The sequence below is a fragment of the Anopheles coluzzii genome, chromosome 3 (genome assembly GCF_943734685.1).
Source record: "Anopheles coluzzii chromosome 3, AcolN3, whole genome shotgun sequence".
Lineage (NCBI taxonomy): Eukaryota > Metazoa > Arthropoda > Insecta > Diptera > Culicidae > Anopheles > Anopheles coluzzii.
In genome coordinates, this window is record NC_064671.1 from 15561390 (window position 1) to 15586286 (window position 24897).

The following is a 24897-nucleotide window of genomic DNA, read 5'->3' on the forward strand; positions in this document are numbered from 1 at the left end:
AAAGAAGGTTTCGTTTGACCTTCGGCCGAACTCCAACAACGCAAAACTTCCTCTTTGTTGTGAAACAACTTGTCCAGAATTCTGTTCACGGTTTCAATTACTTTAATGTGGCAGGCTTTGCCTGCTACGCTGCGTTCCCCAACGTCATACAACCACGTCCGGCTAGAATGTGGCTTTGCGTCCCTCAGTTCACCCGGTTTCCGGTTGACTTAAAACCGATCCCTCTCTTTCCACTGTACCCTTGGACCTGACCACTTCCCACCGACGACAGCGCAGAAACCTTCAGAACCTTATTCGGATATTTGGTTCCCAAAATTTACAAATATGTAAATATGCGTGCCGGAATCGATCGCAAAACATCGAGGGAAGGAAGAAAGGGACAACCCAACGGCAAACAAACTAACCACAACGGCGTGCGGTTTTTTGTTTTGTTTGCACTCCCTCTCCCCGGTACAAAACGGGGGCCACTTGTGGGCTTCGGGAGGGCTTCGGGATTTCACAACAATGCCAAGCTAAAAACGCCGTCAGACCTCGAAGTCTGCGGGCGGTGAAAATCGTGAAATTAAACCTTTTCCAATAGAACACCGGATGCGTTATCGGTTGATTAACAGCCGGAACGGCCCGGAAGAATGCGAGACTGGACCACGCGGAACGGGAAGCATAGAACACGGCGCACGAGACGGAAGCTGTTGTGTTTTTCCGGCTGTGTGTGGGGAGTGGGAGCTAGAATGAGAATGCCAGGAATCCGGAACGGGAAAGCAACGAAAAAGCAGGAAGCCGTGTTTTGCGGTACGATCGCGCCAACCATCGCTTCATGGGAACGGAGTTAGCAGGTTCGGGCGTTTCGGTTTCGGCTAATGCCGAGAAGGAATCGATTTGTGTGTGTGTTTGGGAGGGATTGGATGTACCATTACCGGGGAGAGAGGCCTTCTCCAAAGGGTTCCGGGGCACAATCATCAACTCCAGGTTCATGCTTAGGTCCAGCCGAAAAGGGGGCGAAATTCTAACAATGGAATGTTGAGCTGTGTTCTACGGGCTGCTGGCGCAAAGGGGAGAGCCATCTCACTTAATTAAATTAATTTACGGTCATTCTAAAGAAGAACACAACAAAAAAAACAACCCACCCTTCAACGGAGAACCTTTGCTCCAATGCTCTCGCGGTGAAGTATTCGCCGTTCTGTGAGGGTTTGTGTATGTGTGTATTACGAATAGAATAGTTTTTGAAGATGTTGGGATGATTCTTGCCGCTTTTGTGTTCTTTGCCGGTCACTTGTTCTAGGGAGAGAGAGAGAACGAGAGCCATCGAAGGGGTTCGGTCAATGGGGAGACTTGTTAAGCAGGCAATAATTATTCATTCAACGTCCTCAGACCTCCTCCAGCTCAGCCACTCGTCACTGCTTTTCCTTCTCTTTCTCTTCGTCGTGTGGCTGGTGTGAAGCCCAATCGTCTGAAGTTCTGCCTCCGTTGTTTGGGATGCCTGCCCTGCAAACGCGTGCTCGAGAGCCACTGAAGCGTGAATTGGATTGGAGGAGCTCCACTTCATAAGCTCAACACACACACACACACACACACACACACACACACACACACACACACACACACACACATACAAAACCCCCTCCCACTAAAGCTCGCGACCAGTGCAGCAGAGCGCTAAGATGGCTCTTTTAATGGGCAGCGATAACATCGTGCTTGAGATTAAAAATTAGGATCTTTGATAACAAAAAAACGGCTAACGTTTGAAGGAATAAAGTTGGATTTGTTACTTGCCTTAAGGTGAGAAATTGAATACGTTTTCATGTGCATTAACCTCAATGCTCTCGGGCGGCATCAAAGGTCGTTCAAACGTCAGCTAGCTGTCAGAAAGCGTCAGGCTAGCAAGCGGCTATTAAATACAACTGTCAAAAGCACTGCTCCCGCATGCACTACACGGCGAAATCGAAACTGACACTTTCGTTGACATTGCCATTTCTCCCACTCAGGCACTCTTGGGGGGAAAATCCAGCACACCGTGTCCATGCTCATACAAAAAAACGAGCAAATTTGTCAACCATCAGGTAGGTGAAATTGCATTTCATTTCAATCAGACAGCTCGTTCGGCGTTGCTAGTGCGACTGAACTCTGTAGCCGAGTGCTATAAACGTACTCTGGTGGCAAAAAGCTCCACTCAACACATTCACCAACACCAACCCCATTCTAGAACGCACACACAATGCTCATTTTCACAATACAGAAATTGCTTTATAGTTGCTTTTTGGCTGCCACCGGGGCTGACGGGACCGTCAGCTCTCCCAGGCGTGCACCGAATGGTGACACATAAACAAAAGCACCTACCACCCCACAACACTCACACACACACACACACATAATCTGTACAGTTTCCCTGCTCAGTTCGCTGGGAAAATAAAGGCATCAAAGCTTGGGCCCCTTCATTGCTTATTGTGCGCCTTTTTAAACTTATTTCTCATTTATTAATATCCCGTGTGCCTGGTTTTTCCTCTGCAAAAGAACAGTGAGCGGCGGAGGCCCCTTGGAGGCCACCCGGGGAAAGGGAGGCCACCATCACAGCTGAAGCGCTGGGAAAACTGGGGCCGGGCGGATTTTGCCATTTGCCTTTGTCCGGTTCCCGAAACGCGCAACACACCGTGCACACGCAACACGCAGCAGCCGCTGTCGTACAGCGGAGTACAACACAATGGCCACAACTCCAAATGGGTGGGAGACTGCGGGCAAGAAATGTACAAGACAAACCAACCAACCAACACGACTGGGTGGGCAAACACACAATCGTTGCGCTTCGTTGTTTGGCAGTGCCGCTATGTCACCAGGCGCGTCGGATGGACGCAAAACCTTGGAGTGCTCACGCGAGGCGCTCATCGAGGAAGCGGACGACGAAGACGAAGACGACGGTTGTACGCTATTGTTTCATCGTCAGCCGCCTCTCTGCCTGCGGGGGTGACAGCTCCCTGGGAAGCCACGGCCGTCGGAGAAGCTGCTGATGATGATGCAAACCCAGGTAAGTCACATTGTCTTCCAATGGCCGTCCGCGGCATTGACGCAGGCTCGTTTTCTCACCGAATCACAAAAAAAAACGGAAGCATAAAAGGTAATCCACTGCGCTTGATAACTTCATCCCGAAATCGCGTGTCTTCCCCTGCCACAAAATGACCCCCCTCCCCAGTGAGCTGCTGATGAATTGAAATTAGTGTCCAATTTCCTCTTCGTAGCAAAATGCGAAACCATCATTCATGCCCGCCGGTGATGTACACTACTGCCCTGTGCGGGGTCAGGTTCTCATTAGAGAGCAGCGCCCCCAGTGGCATGCAGGGGGAGTCTTCAATTGCAGTGCAAGTGTGGATCGTTAGCAGTGGAAGCTGGAAAGCTGTGGGTGAAAGTGAAAACAGAATAATTTCACCACGATCTCGTTTCATGGACCTCCCCCTGGGCGCTGGATGGTGGTGCAGCGTAAGTAGTATTGCTTTACTTCCTCATCCAACCAAACTCATACGGTACACATACAGGTAGGTTGCGCATTTATGCAACCACGTTTGTACCATGTGCGGAGATCTTCGTTCGTTCGGTTGCTCATCTCCGGTGCATCCGGAAATGATGCATTTTTGATTGCGCAGCACGGCGAGGTTCGTTTCAATTAAAACTGCATCTTTGTACGGTGCTGTTGTATGGAAGTCAGTAATCTAGGTGGTTGTATGTTTCGGAGGTCGTTACCGATGCGAGCACACAGCTGGCAGCAAGAATGGATGCACATTTTTAATCATTTCTCGAATGGTTCTGTGTAATGAGCGTTTTGTTTCTCGTATCCATCCAGAATGATCGAGGCAAAAATTGGACACAAATATCTTTTTAATAACCGCAACCAAACGCAATCTCAGCCTTGCACTGAATTCTTCAATAAGTCTTAATACTTAAATCACCTTACTTTATCATTCCTTGACTCATTAACAATTTCACATCATTTAATTACAACCTTCTTTGTAGTGGAATTCCAACAATCATTCGCACCAATCGAGCTTTCTATTAAATCTTCAGGCTGGACTTTAAACACCTCCAACGACAAAACATCACACGCTTTCCCACGCATCTTGAAAGCAAAACGCGCTCTGCCTCACTTTTACTGGGCAACGGCGATGGCTAATTAAACAATGCATCAAAACAAAAGCTGCTGGGACCGGATGGTGGCGACGATGGTGAGAAGCAAAGCGCCCAAGAAAGGAAAAGTGACCACGTCACCCACCATTCCAGCAACGGGCTAATGAACGGTCCAGGTCCAATATTGATGCGGATGTGCGCATCTCGGTTCGGCTCGGCGCGGCTTCTCCATCATCGCAATCGGCATCACATCACAGCGCCTTCCAATCATAGCCCAATTCCGGGGTTATATGCTTTACAATCTGTCTGCCTCCCTTCTCTGCCTCCGATGCTTCTCAAACATCCGCGCTATGCGCCAATTCGTTTGCAAATGCATCGCCCAGCACTCGGCTCGCTTACGTCTACTCCAAAATGATAGCCTTAGCCGTACCCCGTCTGTGGGCAATAGAGGGCCGAATTTCGCTTCCGAACAAATGTTTGCTATTGATTTTTATGCTTCGCCAAGATGATGCTGCCCGCACCCGCACAGACGAAGCAGGAAGAGGAAATATTTTATATCCAAATCCAACACTCACACACGCCCGGCTCGAGCATGGGCGAGCTTTACAGGGCAGAATGTGCGAAATCGGTGAAGCTAAGAGCTATGTTTTTAATCGTTAAAAATATCCCGAAAGGCACAATGCAACGAATGTTTGACAAATGGCTGCTTAATGAGCCAAGGGAGACCTACTATTTGAACCGATGAACCCCCTCACGGGAGAATGTTCCTTCTGCCGTCGATTTGACCCGAGGCAGGAGGATGCATAACTCATGCAAACGCTAATCACACACACCGACAAACCATAAGAGACACAGATACACACACTCTCCGACGAGCGGAAGCTGGTTAACCTACTTTCCAGCCAATCTCCAATGAAGATCTCAACGCGCTCGGACGCACTCGGACGATCAGGTGCGTGCTAACTGTCCCTTCGCATTATGCATTCTCACTCCAACCAAAGAATGGAAAGGGGGATATGGCAGAGGGCACCCCAGTGTGCATCTTCCTGTCCTACTGGGGAGGGGGAGTGAATGGTAGAATGACGAGGGATGTGTGTGTGGATGGGATGTATAAATTTATAAACCCGTTTTCTGCGACCCTCACAAGATCGCTGGAGATCGTGAGCGAGCTCGAGGGTGAGATAGAATTCCACGGATGCATGAAGGGTATCGTTTTTTTTTTGCGCAAAGACACAATCAAGACAAGATCCCGATTTTATGGTGCGAACATTCCTACCAAAGGGGTTCGACCTTGCACAGACGAAGATCTTGAGGGCTGACAATGATGATGAGCTTGGGATTGTAGCACTCAAAATCCCGTCTCCGTTGGGTTCGGATTTGTCGATGGGCGGATGAAACCGATCGCTTGCATCCGTTCCGCAGGCTCTGTTGCTACTGTGAGCGTTGGTTGGAGTACACCAAGCAAAGAGAGGTCGTGTTTGTTTCGCAATAAGCAAAAAAAAAAACATCACACAGCTCACATGCTAAACGAGTCGAGGAGTAGGCCTCACGGGACCTTACTTTTGAACTCTTGCTGCGACTTGTTGCCCTCGTCCCAAAGCTTCCTCCGGCGGCTTGTAATACGGCACCCCTCGGCAAATAATTGCCGCTCAATCGAGTGTGTGTGTCACTTCCAGCGAATACAAAACTGAGGCCCTTGCAGAACCGGAAGGATGCCATCAGCGAAAGATGACAACCTCGGGTTGTTTGCCGCCTGGAATGAAAACTCCCGCCCCATGGGTTGTGTTTTTTTGTTTTGTTTCGCTCTTCTTTCTCTTTTAATTAGCTCACGTCATAAGCAGACTAACACATTGAACACTTCATAAAAAAGCAGGCTGCTAGAGCTTCCGGAGCCTATCAAGAGTTAGCGTGCCTTTGTGCCAAGAGGGCGCACCACTCCCTTTGTAGCAGTCAGAATTGACGACCAACCACGGCTACCGTTCTACACGGTGACAACGAAATGGAGTGCTCTCGGTGTACAACAGTGCCCATTGACGAAGTGTGGCTTGCTTTAGGCTGGGTTGGGTGGTACGACGACAACATTACAGCTTCCGGTTCAGGTTCAGGAGCTTCATTGATCCTCCGGTTGCGTTCAGAAGCGCGATTGTTTCAACAACTCGTTTCGGCTTACTCCGTTCGCAGGGACAGGGAAAGGGCTTTCCGGTTTAAAATTATGATTTCCTCGCCATAATTCTGATGCTTCCTGTTGCTTTACCCCCTTTACAACCGATGGACAGCTCCCGCTTTTCCATGCTGGAAATAAAGTTCCATTTCATCCACACACACACACAAACACATGCGTGCGTTTGGGGCGGATTTAAAGCGAAACAAAACGCCACAAAGGAATGCGTCCCCTTTCAGCGCGTGTTTTGCGGAACTGAGCGGAACTGATGGAACGCGATTGTTTACAATTAAATTAACATAAAAATGTAATGCGCACCCCATACATTCTTTCTCTCTCTCCCTCTCTACCCTTTCTTTCCGTCCCAAAAGAAAGCCATCCCTCGTACCGGAAACATTACACAGCCACAGTTAGAGCCCCGTACCGGGGCGTTGCAAAGTTCTTTTCGGGCAGCGGTGTTGCTGCCGAGACTGTGGCTGTTGGCAACTCAACACCGGATACGGCAATAGAACTTTCATCATCAACGTCATGCACGTTCTGAACGGAACATTGCCTGGTTGTGGTTGTTGGTGGCGAGTTTCATGCCCGAATGGGTTTGCCGAGGAACATAGAACGCGCCCAGCCCGACTGTTTGGGATTTATTGAAATTATGAAACTGCACCAAACCCCCAAAAAAGGCGTCCACTCATCCATAAGCCAGATGCGTCCGTGTTTGTGTCCAGAAATGGCGGAAGGCCACACCACCGCGAGACACCGTTTTGATGAGGCCATTGTTTATGTTTCGGGGCGCTTCCAGCGTACCAGCCCGGACGCACTGAGAAGCTGAAACGCACGGAAGCGTAAAACAGTGAGCCGGTCGCTCAGTCCATAGTGTTCGCTCTTCAGAGAACTACCGGAATTTGGGGAGAGGAAGTACCCGTTAAACAAAAGCCTGAAAAGCCGGAAGTATCGTATTTTAAATCTCCTACGAAGGCATTGCCGGTGCCCGGCGCCCCATCGGTGCTAGATTGGGACTTCCTCTCGCACGGGAGGATTTGCGCTTGACGGAGTTTGAATAGCTCGTTCGATAGTGGACGTAGGCACGGTTTGGCTTTAAGCCTCTCCATGGCATCGACCGAACTCTGGATGTTCTGGAGCTCTCGGGAGCGTCTATGTGTGTGTGTCTATAGGAATGATCAAATTAACATGCAATCGATATTCTGAATCTGGAGCCTGCCTTGAAGGAGAAGCTGTGCATGCAATTCCAATGCTGTCAGCACCAAAAACACATGCCACCGAGAAGCAGCTTCAGGAGACATCTTGAACCGTACAACCGGTAAGAAAGAGAAGAAACAAAACATAGGAAAGCTATTTTAAATTACATTCCAAAGAACTGTCTTTCCACTGTGCCGGATGCTCTTTCACATCCGTTCCCTTTCTGTTGCCCCGAACGCTCCGAATTGAAGTGTCCTGTTCACAGTTCGCCATCGCCAACTGGCTGCGCTTGGGTGTCAGCTGGTGCATCGCACCCTCTCACGGCAAAGTGCTTCGTTTTTTTTTTGCAAGGAAACAAACAAATTCAAGCATATAAAAACGAAATTCCCATGCGTATGCTCTACACGGTCCACGGGGAAGGGTCAGAGCATTGGTGAGCATACACGTACAAAAGAAGTTCATGTTAACAGTGCCAAAAGAGCGGGTTTGGAATGTGGTCGGGCTAGAGCTCAGCTCTGGTTTCGGTTGGCTGGACGGACGGACCGTACGGAGGGTTCTGAGCTTGCTGTTTGACAGCAAGGTGGAAGGTGAAAATTGCATCACCTCAACGCGGTACAGGTAGGTGAACCAAGTAAAGAATTTAAATTAATGCAGGTGTTGAGAAGCCATTGTTGCTTTTTAGCCTGCGCCGGCTTTTGCACACAACAAACGCAAGCAGCCTGATGTTTGTTCACCCGATGTATGTGCTCTTTGCGTGCAATTGGGAGACATAAATGATCTCCAATGCTGGAATTGAGTTCGCAAAGGAGTTGTGTCGTGCAAAACCATTCCAGTAAACGATAAGAAAGCGATACATTAAGGCATTAAGGCGTACTACACTCTCGAAACGTTCAAAACTCATCGACCTTGCCCCGTAATGCGAATGGCCTCCCTTTCTGCTTCCAGCAGGTTCATCAATCCAATGCGCTTTGCGTTTGGAGTTCGTTGTCCGAGGTTCATCCTTCCAAAACGCACCCCGAAGGAATACCGAATCAATTCACACTCGGGTGAGTTTGCAAAACGATTAAGTCCGCTAACCCAAATCTTAGCTGCTACTCCGTCTTGGCAGCTTTCGAAGGTGCACCGGGCAGCCAACCTTGGGATACATTATTCCTTGGAGAGTTGCCGACCGGGCAAGAAAAACGAAAACAAAAAATGATAAACAACTTTCCGAGGGATCTCAATGAAATTGGCACTTCAACTGTTGAGTTTGTGCTAAACCTAAAATCGGGTGCAAGTTCGGGTGAGGTGATTTATACGTTTACAGCCTTCTCAACCCGTTCTGTCTGGCGGGTTCCCCCAGCTTTTAAGTGCTCAATCAAAGACGAATGACTTTAACAACAGCAACAACAAAACCCCATCTCGTCAAGCAGAGCGAATCCTATGGGTACTGATGAACGTTGTTCAAGATTTGAAATCAAGCAGGTCACCGCGAAAACCCGAAACCGTTTCGGTGGTGACTACCCACTAACGCCGTCCAGTGCTTCTTTTTTTGGCATTAAAGTCTTGCACAATGTTTCTGGGCCCTCACAATTTGCACCCCATTTTTGGTTCCCTTTTCTGGAGCGTACCGAGAAGAAAGAAGAAAAAAACACACACATACAAACCGAAAGTTGATACTTTTGCGCAAAAGTGGCCACAGAAGCAGCGCCGTCATCCGATGCCTCCCTTGCGGCGGCCCGTACGATTTTCGGGAAGGGCTTAGCAGAGAGGGATCGTTAGCCAAACACACGGGGACGTAACATAACCGCGCAACAGCGAAAAAAGAAAACATGCCTTTGGTTAAGGAGGAAGCAAAAGAAAACCATAATTCCTTGTTGACCGGTGGAAACCTTCCTAGAATGCAACCGCGAGGTGGCGTTTTTTTCATGCGCAAACAAATTTCGCTTGGGAATGCAAACATCGTAGAATGGGGATGGATGGACACGCAAAAAAAAATCGCCCATTCACACACACATACAGAGGGACTCTCAAACTCTTTGCCCCTGCAGGCTTCAACGCGTGCTCCTCTGTCCAACTGGCAAGGGGTTGGCGGGGAACCCAGGGAGGGCACCACCCATTGTACAAACACGTTCATCCGTGGAGGGCCGTTATGGCGATTGATTTGATTTATGACCCTGCCCGACCCCATCCACACAGCTGTGTGTTTGTGCCGGTTCTTCTGCCCCTGCTTGGGAGTGCAACACTCGCAAAAAGGGCTCCACCGATCGACCCAATCCGCAATCCGGTAACCCAACTCCCCGCGTTCGTGTGGTGGTGATGTTGCACCGAATGCTATGCAAATGGTATGCTAAGCATATGCGCACGCTGTCGCTGCTGGATTTTTCTCCCTTATTGAGCCGCTTCTTATTGTTTTCTTAAGTAATTTCTACACGCTCGACTGCACACACTCGGGACTCATGGTGGGTTAGGATTTGGCGTATTGCTCGGTAGAAACGATGGAAGCCAAAGGCGGCAGCAGGAGGGCAAAAACAACGCACCTACACACGCATTTGGCCGGGCACAAAGCACACAGCGTACGGTGGGAGTGCCATCAACCCGAGCTCCTTTTTGCAGGGAAGCTCGAAAAGGAGGTAAGAAAGGCAGGGAAAGGGTTTTGGTGAGCTTGATTGGAGTGACACTGCGATGTACAACATCTCCATCGGTTTGAGCGACAATTAAGTTGTATAGGGGTAGGGCATGTATAAATAATCAAGAAGCTGCACCTTGGGACGGAGACAATCGCGCAAGCGAAGGAAGAAAGCAGACAATCCGTCCGCTTGCTGCCTTCGTTTGCATCGACTTGCCGAAGCCGAAGTCAGAGGTCGAAAACGTATTAAAGAAAATGATTTAATTTTCATTAATTTTTATGTCACGCAACAGCGACCGTGTGGGGTGACAATGTTTAGATAACAGATTGTTATGTTTATTCAGCAAAACTAAATACATTCAATTAAAGGTGTCGCTGACGAGAATGGCGAAAGCAACACAAAGCTTGTCAGCGTCTGAAGGTGGGGATGAAATGAAAATGTTACAATAACAAAGTGAATTGATTACGACAAAACTAACCCCGTGGTGTGTATTGCGAATCAAAGCTTTGTGCGTCTTTTTTTCTTTCTTTTCTCTAACTTTAATCAAAGCTTGGAGTGAAAGTAAGCTGCTCGAGTTTAGCCCACGAACAAACATTTCGCCCTCTGTCTGGTCTGCCTCTTTTTCTGCCCAATCATCCTCAATTCAAACTACGCCAAAGTCCACACCCGCGAATTGAATGTCGTCTGACAGCCAACAAAGCCCCTACGAGCTGAGGTTCGAATTTTCACCTTCCACGAGATTAAGTAGCCTCTTTTCAGCCTCCACAACATACACATTTACACACTGCTTTTGCGACCGATCCCGGCGTTACAAATGCCATTCAAATTACGTTCCCGAATCGGAAGAAAAAAAAAAAAGAAATAATGGGAGAGAATGTGCGACGGTAAAATTGAGCTTCAGCGCACTCCAAAAACCTCGTGGCGTATGTGTTTGCGTATGTACTCTTGTATTTTTGGGGGAACACTTTTTTTTCTTTTTCACACATGCAATCTGCGTACTTCGCAAACACCAAAAAAAACCCCTCACAAATGCGAGGAAAATGGGCGGAAAATGACATCGATCAACAAGCGTGCACGCGGGCGCGTAGCTTTTGTACGGCACACACACACACACACCCGATGGAAATGATCCATTCACCAAGTTCCACCGGGAAGGCTTTTAGGGGGCCTTCCCCAACAAGCACACCATACGGTGCTGTAAAAGGAGCGAAGGAGGAAAAAAACGCACAGAGTATTTACTCCATCACACATTAACGATGTAAAAATAGCACCATTCCTCCGTCCCCACCCGAATACGGAAAGGGTGAAAGGGACGCAAATTAACTTCGGCTGTCGCTTCCCCGGCTTCCCATTGGCATTGTGCCAGAGCTTATCGATCGTTATCGTCATTTCGACAGCCGTGCTGCGACGCCGCGACAAGTGCCAATGCAAAAACCCAATCAGCTGTCAGTCAATGTGAGGTGAGCGCCTTTTTGCATGCTACACGGAACATGGAAAGCCACGTTTTGCACGCGTATCGGTGGTGTATTGTTGCTCTGCTTGCTTTGTTGTCGCTCCTTAAGTACACACACCGAAAAGGGAATTAAATTGTTCACACTTCCTGTCTTTACGTGGCCTGTTGGGTGGCTTGTGGGTGATGTGAGTGGCTCAGCAAACATCCCGGGATGCAAATGCGGGCATTAAATTTAGAACATTGCGCAAAATACACGCCATATGTACACCCGAGCAACATATGCCAGCATTGGGAGTAAAGGAGCCAAAAATAAAGGATTAAATTTTGAGAAATACACTCAGACGTGAGACAGAAAAAGGAACCAAAAAAACGGGAACTCGTACCTCCCAGAAGGCGAGCGCAACCTGCGGGTGGTTTCACTACTGTTCCTCCGGTTAATTACAGGATTTGTGTGGCTGTATACGGTTTTGGAAGGTTTCATGTTACAGGTAGCGGCGTGAAGAGGGTGATTCGGAACAAAGCGTTTCCTTTCTGCCCGAAGTCCCGGGAGGTCCCGGGTCGCTTCGAACGGGGTGTGAAAGACCACACGAAGAAGATCATCATAATGATGATGATGATGAGGACGCCGATCCGATTGCTAGAGGGCACCCAGTAAACCCCGGCCTGGAGAGTGTCACATTCAGTTCCAGATAATAGCTGGGACGGAAATGGGACCCTCTCGCTTCCTGCCTCACAACGGTTTGATACCAAAAAAATGCTGGTCCACAGAACGGAAGTTACTCGCGCACTGGTTGGCATCTCCCAAGACAGCGCCACGACAAATGTGTCCGGGATTAAAACCATTAAGGTTCCGGCGGTGTGTCTCTATGGGTGTGTGCGATACCTGATTTCTCTTTGCAGGCCAAAAACACACGCTCCTCTTCCACGCTCGTTCTCGTATTGGTTCATCTACATAAATCCCTGCCAGCCCACTAGCTGTCCACACATTTCCGGCACACATTACCCCCCCGGCCAGCTTGGGTGTGTGTCACGAGAGGGAAGCAAAAATGGGGAAATGGTACCTTCATCATCTCATTTGTAACGTTGCTCTTGGGTGCTTTTTTTTTTACTCGCTTTCCACAATGCTGCTCACTGATTATCTTTTATGCCATTTTTTTGAACCAATGCTGCAAATACCGAACCAAAAAAAGACCCGCCCCGGAAAGCATACGCTATGGGAAATTGTGTGATCATGTGTGTGTTTAAGGGGGAGAGAAAGGAAGACCAAACTCCACTGTGTTCCTCAGCATAATATAAATCGTCGTCACAGGCGGCTCTTTCTGGTGTATGTTGGCATGTGCGAAAACAGCTGTAGCCAGAGTCATCCAAGCGAGCCCAAACACACACACAGACAAAAAAGCGTACACCTTGAGAACACAAGTAGAGCACCACGGCCTACGGAGAGGGCTTTGGTGGTCTAGCAGCAACTGGCCACTTGAAATTCGCACCCCTCCCCTTCCCATCCCCTTGCCACATTGTGATTAATGTGCAGACCTTAATGAGACACACGTTCATCCGGCAAGTGGCGGTGTGCGCTACTCTTGTTTTTCCATTTGCAGCGGAACGATTTTCCCTTTTGTGCGCACTTCCAATCTTTGTTTGCAAAACCGTTTAGTGTGGTGGAAAGTTTGCAACCCAAATGAGTTGATCGCGAAAAAAAAAGAAGAATTGTGGAAAAATCCACACCGAACCAAACTAACCAACCATCAACCTTGAAAGGGAAAAAGCGCGATGCAGTGCGAAATTTATCTCCCTTTTTGGAAGTTGTTTCTAATGAGCGTCACTTTCCGGAGGAGTGGGGATGTAGGGAAAAGAGGGTGCCAAAATTAGGCGCGGCACGTGGGAAGTGATCATAAATCAACACACACACACACATGTACTCCCTGTCGCATGCGGGATGAATTCAAAAATCTAAACCCCGGTGCAGAAGACAGTACGACGAGGGACCGTACTAACGAAGGAAAGCTAATTTTCCTCCGACGGGGCTTGATCGCGTGGAAGATTTTTGGGGTTCGGTTGCTAAATTTGGCCCCCACCTGAAAACGGGACTTCTGCTTCTCGGCCTAATGGGAGGAAAATGGGTACCCTTTATACACACACACAGGCACAAAAAGGCGCCCGCCGAGTTCGTTCCTTGACCTCTCGCAGGGTTTGGCTCAAGGTGGAATATGGACATGAAAACTTTACGCACCAAAATCACGGAGCCGATCATTAGAATAATTCCCTACTCTCTACCCGGTGCTGGGTCGAAAACGTTCCGCCGTGAAGCCCGAAACGTTTGCTCTAATAATCCACCATCGCCGAAGACGAAGAAATTCGGGCTTCATTTGGCCGGTGGGATACAGACCATGGCAAGTACCAGCGCCTCCCCGCACCTCCCAAGAGAGAGCCAACGCGAGAGAGAGAGCGGGGCAATCATTATTATCGTCATCTTCATCGGCTTTCTACCGTGCTTCGCGATCATAATCAAGTGGAATTGTCCGCTTCCTCCCGCAGCTGATTCTTGGCTGGTTTTGTTGTGTGATGTGTGTGCGTTCTGTCCAGCATTCCAGCAGTGCGCGTGTGTCTGTGTGATCTCCAGTGCCCCGTTCTTCTCCCTCTTTCTTTCAGTCGCTTTAAAAGGCCCTCACTCAGCTACAGTGTTTTTCTATTGCGACTTCCGCCTAACGCTAGTCCGAAACGAAACGAAAACGGAGGAGCCCCGAAAAACTCTTCTCGCTTTGGATGAGAAATTGGAAAACGGGCCCCGGGAATGATCGTAAAGATGTTTAATATCAAAATTCCACCCAATGTTCGCTCTATCTCTCTCACTCTCGCTCTCTCTCTGTTCTGTTCTCTTCTACTCTTTCTCTCATTGTCTTATGAGGTCGATCGCGCGTTCCTGCGGGACGGAAACGAAATCGATAAATTTCCAATAACCCCGCCGGAACGCTCGAGGCAAACGCACGGGGCGCGTTTTCGTGTGGTTTTGGGAAGAAATTCCAGCAAACTCCCCCTTCCCGTCTATCTCAAACTCAACCCAGAGGGGACACAAAAACCCCACCGAAAACAGTCATTCCACCCTTTTCTTTCCGCACCGCCCTGAGAAGGTGGGAAAGTCCGTCCGTGCGCCCGGGAGCCTTTCACGGTAAAACCTTGTCGAAATTCTGTCCCAATCGTCACCAAAGTCGTCGCTTTGGAGCCCATGCCAACGGAACGGAATGGAACGAGTGACACGAAAATCCGTATAATAATAAAAGAAAGAAAGAACGGTTGACAGGAAGTTCCAATTTATAATTTACATTTCTACACCCTACACCGTCCGGCGGGGCAGGCGACATTCGCCGCATCGCGTACGACTTTCCGTCCGCTGGTGGCGTTCCAGTCTCGTTCGACTCTTTTATTTTCACATTCTTGCTGTTTTATTTGTCACCCCGAGTACCCCAGGGCGTAAGTTCTCGTGAGCTGTCTGGTTGTCCGGAAGCGGACCCGGATGGCACAATCGATTGGCTGGAAAAGCTCGCAATCCGACACTCCTGCTGACAAGTGTTTTTGTTCTTTTCGATTGCCCGGCGCTTGGAGAGCGGCCGGAGCTCCATTTAGATCGGTAAATGCAAGTGATTTGCCCTTTTTGTAATGATAATTGCTGTAGAAAAAAACCAAATGTGCCCACTCACACTCAGACTTCCAGGTAGGGAAAGCATTAGCCACCCAAGAAGAAGCCTGCTCAATGGAGCCATCCCAACCACAAACACTTTCGACCGAAAAGACGTCGTAATGAAGCGGAACGATTGCCTTCTTTTCCCGTAAAATCGAACGATCGTTTATCGTGTCATTACGGAGCTGCTTTTCGTATTCTAAAAATATGCACACGTGCATATCGCGGAAGATGGATTGGGAAAAATGCAAGTCCCTTCCCGCCTGCCTTCGACTTTTCTTCGTACGCAATTTTCCTCGGCTCTTGCTGAGCTCTAAAATCCTAACACTCCTAAATCCTAAAGCCTCTCGAGCGTCTCGACCGCAGCATAGACGCCGCTAGAATTGGAAAAGTCATGCCACTTAGAGGGAAGGAATTTTTTAATAATTACCTTCGAATTTTCTCCCAAGCAAACGAAGAACCGAGGAGCACGGAAAGAAACAAAAGTGTTCTTGAAAGAAAATAAAAAGAAGAAGGGAAAAAACAACAAAACCCCGGAATTGGAATCGATAATTGAAGCGAACCGAACAGCGCGTTTTGGGATCTTTTGGGATTACGGCCTGCACCGACTGGCTCTGGGTACAGCATCCAATATATCAAATCGTCGGCACAGTTGTGTCGGCGGCTTCTTCGCCTCCTCTACCCAACAAAACACATTCCAATGCCCATTTTGACCCATCATCATCATCACCATCATCAGCAGCAACTACATGAAGCTCATGAAGGCCTCATCAGCGCCACTAGAGAGGGAGAGAAAGAATAGCGCCAGGTCAGAAGTTAAAACAAATGACCGGAAAGGAGGTCCGACCGATCGGACGATCGATCGTTTGGGCAACCACCCCACCAGCAATACGAAAGAAAATGATCCCAGAAAAAGAAGAACCTTAAACATCTTCTCGAGAGATGTAAATTAGAAATCGTAACCGATGAAATCGTTTAGCCGGGCCGACGAACCATTAAGCGAGTGGAGCGCGAGTACGGAAGAGAATTCTGGTGAATCGTATATGCACATATATGCGGATCATCACATCCCCTTTCAATGATCCGCAGGCAGGCAGGCTGGTAATTACACTCGCACACGGTGATCGCGCAGCGGCCAATTTCGACATTCCACTGTACGCGCTCGCGTCCATTTGTGGTGTGCGTTCAGCGGCAGATCACCGGTTTTGTGCACTCTTTAACTCCAAATTTCGACGTCCAAACGACGCACTGCCGCAGTTGCAGTGCCAGTGACCTCCGAAACTTTGCGCACCATCTAAGGGTGGCCATCACCGAGCGATCTTCAATGGAAACCAACAAACAAAGGTTGAAGGTCAACTCGAGTGTCTTCGATTGCATTCGATTGCTTGCGTCACTCCGGTCGAGCGCATTCGGTCGGTCGAAGGGCAAGATCGAGAACGAACGGCGGTGCGTGTTTGTTCAGAATTCGAACGGATGTGTAACACCTGGAGTTGAGCGTAAGGGTACCGATCAAAGGGTTGCGTGAGCGCTCGACCACTCAACACTCTGCCCAAGCCCGAGCTCCCAATTAAAGACGGCCACGGCTTTATTTACACCCCGAATGTTTGAGAATGTTGGAAGCAGCGAACGCTGCGGGCGTCCATTTTCCACGCTACCGATCCTCGAGCAATGGATAGATTGATGGATCTTCCATTTCTTTTGTTCGCTGGGAAGGGGCTGCGTCTTTGAAATATGAGGCAAGATTTACAAAAACATTGCCCAAAACAGGGGGCGAAAACACCAAAGACACTGTTTAAATAACAATTTACCAACAACTTTTTCTTTAAACCATCTCAATGTCCGTTCGTCGGGAAGAAAAGTTTTTGAGGACCATTATGAGCAGGGTCGTACTGCCGACAGCAATCAAGAAGGGCTTTGAGGGCGGCCTCCTTTGCGTCCGAAACTGGACCATAACGTTCCGTAATTTATTCAATCAACACGCGTTCGTGGGGCCCACGGCTCTCGGACACCTTCGGACAACTTTCCGGCGTCTTTCTTCACGACATGCTCCAGCTCATAACGCTCCCCACCACTCTGGAGCACTAGAACCACGCGCAAACGGGCGTAAAGAGGCCACGCCATCCAGATGGAGAGATTGGCGTGTGTTTTATTGCATTCCGTCCACGGTTCACGAACTTCAACCGGGTGGCTGGGACGCACACATAGAGAGTGTATCTGTCCGAGAGAGAGAGTGAGACAGCACGCGTTACATCCGGTGAGGCCACTTGTTCGTTCATTTTCTAATGAAAACTGCCCAGCACCATCGAAAAAAAAACCTCATCCGCAGGTGAGTTCTACGCGCTCTCACTAACCTCGGGCACACGAACCTCGGCGTTCTTTTGGGCCTGGGATGGAATTTTGGCCCCGCATAAATTACCCATAAATTACGCACCAAACACGACATGGACACACATTCCTTCGGAGCGGAAAGGTTCACCTCCAACCGACCACCGACCATGGTGTGTCCATTGTCTTAAGTTCTCGGTGCTTGTGTTCTACCCGCTGCCACGCTCGCGTCTTCAATCGAGAAAGAAACCACCACGGCTCACGGCTCGGTACCAACGCGACGGGGCGTCTGAGAACAGTGAGAAAATGAAAAACCAAAACTAACAGAAACCCATTCCACCACGAAAACCGCAGCCGGCGCACGATGTCATAACTTCGCGCCTCAACCCATCGGCAGGGTCTGCTTCGCGGCTCGTCTATGTGCAGGTGTCGTCATACTTTGCACGGTGGCGCGTGCGATACTCACAGAGGCCAGACAGACAGACAGACAGACACGGCCGGACAGCAAATAGCGACATGATTCAGCTTCCGCGCAGCTTCCGTCCCAATAAGGCGCAAATAACATAACAGCCAATCGTTCGTGGCAACATGACTCACCTTTGTGTGTTGTGTTGCTGCTGGTGCTGCTCCTTCGGGTCTGGTGATAGAAACCGTTTAATTGGCGGCTTCGTTCAAAGCCACTTTACGCTTCGCTTCGCTTGGATGTTTCGGATGGATCACAAACTGCGGCTTTTTGATAACACACAGCTGTGGCCGCACGACGAAAGTAATTTTTCAACAATTTGTTCTCTTTTCAATTTGGAACTGAATTTGCGCACTTAAATCGCGACTTTTTTTTTTGCGCACTTTCGCTTCTCTTATCAGCACAAAATTAGAACACTTTGCTGGTGTTATTGTACACTTTTCACACCACAATCAAACTGTAACTCACATCAGGGAAATTTTGCACATCCGTTTTGATAACCTTCACTTTGGGATGGTTACTTTATTATTACTGTGTGTGTATTGTTGTAATATGATTTCTTTCTTTCTACACATCGCTCGATTAGAGTTGATTGCACACAATTGCTTTTTTTTTTATTCTCTTTTTAGAGGTATGATTTTTTATCAACTGTTTGCCAACTCTCCCTTGCTGTTTGATTGTTATGTTTCACTTTGATTTTGGTTTTGGACAAACAATGCACAAATACACAAACACTCACATCACCCGAAAGGGACGCTCCTTTCAAATATGTTATTATTTCTAGCCAACCACTAGCGGGGCGATAGCGATTTTCACCAACATCTGCTGTACAAACAGTGCTTTTTGTTTTACTTTTATGTTTTTTCTTCTTTTTTCTATTCGTTTTGTTACGTTTTTTTAACTGCACTTGTTCACTCTGCTGCGATGTCACCGCAACAATCGTTGCCTTCTTTGTTTTCGGAGCACAGCTCTGCAAAACAAACTGTTATAGAGCTTTGGTACCATCTACTTTTTTTTGCTTTATTTTCACTCACTATGTTGCACTGATTTCTTGCCTTTTGTGGTCAGTTTGCTTTCGACCGGTCTGCGACCGGCGCCGAATCGGTGGGCACAACGCCGATCATCAGCAAACACCAGCCACCGTATCGAAGGGCAGCCTCAGCAGCAACGTTGTTCGCTCACCCTTATCGCTCTTGGACACTGGTCTGGACCTTTATTTTCCGTTTTCAATAACCACCGGCAGAACTTGCACCCCGCACAACCTTACACAGGACACACAACTGCTCTTGCCACGGAACGGGAGCAACGGGAGACAACCGGGAAGGTCAGAGCGAAAATAAACTGCAACTGATAAAGTGTGCAGCGCGCGCCCGGCACAGACGATACAGTGCAATTGTTGCACACTCATAGAGGCAGGCGCCACCCACTGTCACTATCGCGTTACTATCAGAATGGAACGCGAACGGTAGTGCGACTTGATAGTGTTGCTTATTTCTTTGCATGCAATTAAAGCACTCCATTCAGCACACTTCCGCAGCAAAACATGATCACACGCACTGTACACCAAACGCACACGAGAATCGAGAATGTTTCAATAGCAAAACAAACGGTTTTTGTAGTCGCTGCCCGTTGAAATCGTTCGTTTAGTTGAACGCGCGCGCGCACATATACACGGACTCTACGCGGGCACGTTAGCGCGCTTCGATCGACTTAAGAGGAATGAGGATGGCTTAGCTGGAAAAGCAGGCTTAGCCCCGGGCCCGGCTGCTCGCCTGCGAGTCGGCTCTCTCTGTCGAGTAAGGGCTCGCTCTTCGCTCACACACCTCGACTCAGCAGGCTCGCTACGGTAGCCGTAGCGTTGTGGAATTTTTGTATGTTGCTTCTCCGCTCTTTCTCGTTCTCTCCATTGCTGGCTTAAACATAAAAATATGCTACCGAGCATGGATCGTTTACGGGCAGGCGTGAATGCAAAGGGAACCTGAAAGAGTGCAAGAGAAAATGCTCAGCTCTTTACTTCTCTCTTAATCGATTTTTTATTGTTTAATTGCTTCTCTCCCTCTCTCGCTCTCTGTCTGTACCGGGCAGACTAACATGCGTGCGGTTTCATCGATTTTGGAATATGGGGTGCACTATGCTTCGTGTACAGGGTAAATTCCTTAGGTTCCATTTGACTTTTAGGATTGAATTTTTCTTAAAAACTCAAGCTATTTGATTGTTTTTTTATTAGTTTGTTTTCATCCTTTTGTATTTAATTTATAAAATTACCTAAACATTAATAGGACAAGAAATGTGTTTTTGAAAGCTATTAGAATATAATCAATGGCAACTTTGTTGTCAGTCAGATTTAAAAAAATACTTGAATTTGGTTTAGAGCATTATTTCTTTTATTCATTTTTTCATTTCCAGAATGGTCAGCAACTTTTTAACTTATTTTATTTCTTTTTTGTGTACTTTTCTCAGTATAGTTTTTATTTGTTAATGCAATTATTGCTGTTATTTGTTTTTTTGTTTTATTTTTTTAATTTTTTAATATATTTATTAATTAATTAAATTTAGTAAAATTTTAATTTAGGTTTAATTTTTTAAATATTGGTCTTATAGTTTATTACTTTAATTTTCTTTCATAATTTTCATAATTTTCTTATTTTTATTTACACAATACAAGACTCCTTACAAGACTGTTTTCTTTATTTTATTGTTTCATTATTTGATTTCCTTTAAATGTATTTTATTTTCTTTAGGTTTAGGTAAATGACACTTACACATTTTTACACTGCCTTTAAATTATGTTACAATCATCTTAAGCTTATATTGCTGTTGATTTATATGAACAATTGAACACTTTTTCCAATGCTTTTGATAAATCACCGAGCTTTACGAAATAAAAAACCGGCTTTCACATTCAACTTCGCTCGTAATTATTTTAAATTGAAAATTATTATTCGCTCGTAGCTGCTTCATATGCCGGGCTTGACTTTGCCGCTGTGTATTGCAATGAAAATATGATCCCATCAACCCGGGCTGGACAGATTTTCATGATAAGTTTATAATGATGCCGGCTTCATCGTGTGCTCTACTGCGTTCAACAAATTTATCCACCGGTGTTTCCGGTTTCTGTCCGTTTCGTCTGACGACGACGACGATGACAACAGAGCGGGGACAGAAATAAAAATTGTCTCTCTCTCTCTTTCCTTTCCTTCCCACTCTCCCCCTCTGTTTGAGATGGTTGCGTGCGTAAACGGCGTGGAAAATACCGGGTCTCCCGAGTGTGCTGTGGTATTTATGTTTTCTCTAAACCGGGTATGGTGCACATATGCGTCTGTGTGTATGTGTGCGTTGAAGCTCATATACCATCATTCTAGAAGCCATTCTACCCGACCGATAGAAGCCCTGTTGGGGATAAACAGACGGGGAAGGCAGTAACAAACCAACACAAACACACACGGCGACGTGCATTGCGTGGCATATTATAAAACATCTTTCCACAACAAGTGCGCATATGTGCAGTCACCCCCGTCGCATGTGCATAAGCAGCGCAGCTCGCTGCACTTGGCCGCACTGGCAACTCCCTCGTCACATCATCGCTTAAACCGGCTGCTGCTGCTCTGATGTTTGCGTGCAGAAAGAAAGGCACTGGACAGAGAAGAGAAGCAAAAAATGACAACAAAAACATGAAACGATGTCACTGCCACGCATTAACTGCCCCGGCCGTCCCGGGCACCGATGGCATGCGAGGAAGGGAACCTCCAAGCAGCAAGCAGAGCAACGCACCGCACCGTTCGCATGCCTTTGACATAATGTTCCAATTTAGATTGACGCTGGATTAATGGCGCATGAACTACCGCAAAACAATTTCGCCCGGGCCACGCCACTACTACTGCCACTGGGCACACACCGCCTGATGATTGCCAATCATCTTTTGCGCTTTTCGGTGCGTCACTGTGCGTCCGATTTACTCCAGCGCACCATCGGCTGGGGCGAGCCGGTGTACGGCGATTTTCGTGCAAATTGTTTCGCCTCTCGGACAAAATGAGCCAATTTCGGTGCTTTATAGGGCAGCGTGGCGAGGCAGCTTTGTAAGGTCTCGGCAGGGGGAGAAAAGTAGTAATCAAAGTGGGAAGATTTGAGAAGAACAGCTTACAAGCTAATTGGAAAGCATTATGAGCATTCCGAATGGGAATCATTAGTTAACTGTGCTGCTTTAGCTATATTCAATCGCACTCAAACACAGCTTTTTGATATACAAAAGCGCTACAACGTTATCAATAAAAGACCCGTTTATAAAATTGGGCTTACTTAAATGGCCATCCTATCCGCTTATCTATCAAACAACAACTCAGCTCGCCAGCCTCCAAAAAAAAAGCTCATACAAATTAACTTCCAGCTTATGGCAGCTGCGCGGAGCGAGCCGCAGGATTTACGTATCGAAGATCTTGCACCATGAACGCGCGCAACCATTAAACGCTGAATGCGCGCTGGCCAGGTCCAGCCCAGGGCTTATAATAATCAAAATCGGATTATCGTGTGCATGGAGAAGGAAAACAAATAAACTTCACCCACTGTTCCGCCAGGAGAGTTGATGTTACGGTTGTGTTTTGGCAGACGAACCCCATCACAGCTGTTGGGACATAAATGTAGATTTATCACTTAAAGAACCTGTTAGAGAGTTATTTGGAGGTAAAAATGACTTTTTATTGACAAAATATTATCAATTTAATGTTCTCCACTAATGTAATTTCTTTCCCTTCCCTTTCACGTTGCAGTAATGCAATTAGTCAAATTAAGCTTCCCTTATCTCTCTCTGCAGCATTTTGTTTATTAAAGTCGCGATCTTCCCCCTTTTTGTTTGTTTGCTTCGTTGGAAAATGGTTTTCCTTTACTTTCAACGTTTGCGTTTGCCGAACGTTTTCGTCTTTGTTTTGCCACTTCTCACTTCACTGGCACGCCCTTGGTACAGGTAGGGGATCCCCCACAGTGGGAATACATGAACCCACCCGGGATGTTTACCCCTCCAATCGCACACACACCCATTAGAGGAATTGGTTTGTGTTTTCTGTGTTTTTTCATTTTCCGGGACGCTCCCGTTCGAGCGTGGTTTTGGAGCTGGATTCGTATTTCATGCTTCACGTGCCATCGCACGGGTTTTCCCTGTCAGTGCGTGCAGTGTTGGGAAGCGTGCCCGAAAGAGGAGCATGTCCCGAAGGGATTTCCCTGCTTCCCTTGCTTCAACACAAAGAACAATCCTCCAGTGTAAGATAAGACCAAACTAATAATATTCCTCCTGCTTCAGCTTTATCCAGTTGCAAGGTGCGGAACTGCAGTTCCGGCCCGCAATGGATCCGGATCGCTTGTGACTGAGCACGTGACCAAGCCCACCCGACTGTTGGGCGCGTAGGCAGACGGATAGAGTAATTAAAGCCCACGCCGAAAATGTCGTTGACGTCGCCGTCGCCGTTGTCTAGCCCCGTTCCGGTGTGGTGCGAATGATGAAAACAACAGCACAGGGCACATCACCGTGGGCACATCTGTTTTCATCTCCCACGTCCGCCCGCCAGGCACATGTGGGCTCGCCTGCTCTAAGCTCCAAGGTCGGCGTAGGACGATGTGCTGACCCCGTTCTCGCCCCCGGGATGCATTGACTAATGGTGGGTGGCCAGCCTAGGTGGTTTGGATTATGAAACGGAAATCTCCATCATTTTGGGAGAGTAAATTTTCCGTAAGGTGTTAAGCTTTGCATGATCATCATGGATGTTGGGACATGTTTTCAATGCGATCAGCAGGACATGTGATTTAAGGTGAAGGGTTTTAGTGAATCTAAATAAGTAAGAGACTTTGATTATAATCTTACAATCTTGAATCTTCTTAAAATGGCTTTCAGGCGAGATACAGTTCCACTTTAACTATTATTGGCTTTAAATATAGAATACACCAAAGCATTTTAAGAACATCAAAACCATTCACTAGTTTAAAATTTCCAATTTTTTTAACTAATTCATACTATTATATACCAATTTGAAATCTTGGACCACAGGAAAGTTATTATTATCTTTAGCTTTTTTGATCGAATTCACGCCTTTTTTTTAATTTTTTTATTCAGGAGTAATTTCACGCCTTTTTAGAGTTAAAATCAATGTTGAGAAACATTGCCATATTATTCTAAATACCTTAAAAAATGGTAGTTTTAGTATTACTTACAAAATCCTTTTTCCAACATGAATTATATTTGCAAAAAATCACTTTCACAAATCAGAAGGATACACCATTTGACAATATGAGTAATTTATTACGTTATCAAGGATGAGTTGAATTTTTTTTGCCAAAAATGCAAATTTATCTTATGAAAGTTGTTTTCGAATTTAGAATTATAAAAATGGAAAAATAATAACATTTCTATCAATTATAATAGATTATCTTTGACAAATGAATTTGTCATGAAAAATAAGAAAAATGGAACAAATTGAAAAACACTAAATTTATTTCAATTTACAGCAAACAATTAATTTGTTGTAAAGGCACCACAACATTGGTAAACACGGGAATGAATTAACAAGGCTTAAGGCACTTCCATTTTATTTGCAATCAATCGAGAATAAATTCCCCCGCAAAGCTTTATTCTTATCATTAAAACCAACCGTTCGTAAATCTCACCCGCCTTAAACCAGCCCACAAGTCCCACTGTAAAAGCTCCATAAATACGGAACCGAGTGGCAATAACACTGTGAACGACACGTAACAGTGCTACCCGAACTTGTATGGTAATTTATGATATTGGTAATAAAATTATTTCATCTCATCTTCGTCCCAATCGAACGCGGGAAGTCCATCAACTAGTCCCGTACCGTACGAACGAAACCATTCCAGTAGGTCTAAAAGCTAATCGGTTCCACCCACAGCATGACCGCAGCCGGA

The 24897-nt window shown here is 47.0% G+C and overlaps 1 protein-coding gene across 2 annotated transcripts in view; it reads right to left on the reverse strand.

Moving 5' to 3' along the window:
• LOC120957362 (homeobox protein B-H1) overlaps positions 1-19720 on the reverse strand; it is a 33034-nt gene extending 13314 nt beyond the window's left edge. For both annotated transcript variants that reach the window (XM_049609884.1, XM_040379541.2), the window contains exon 1: positions 18123-19720. The gene's annotated coding sequence lies outside the window, so the exon portion shown is untranslated. The remainder of the gene's footprint in view (positions 1-18122) is intronic.
• Between the last annotated feature and the right edge of the window lie 5177 nt (positions 19721-24897).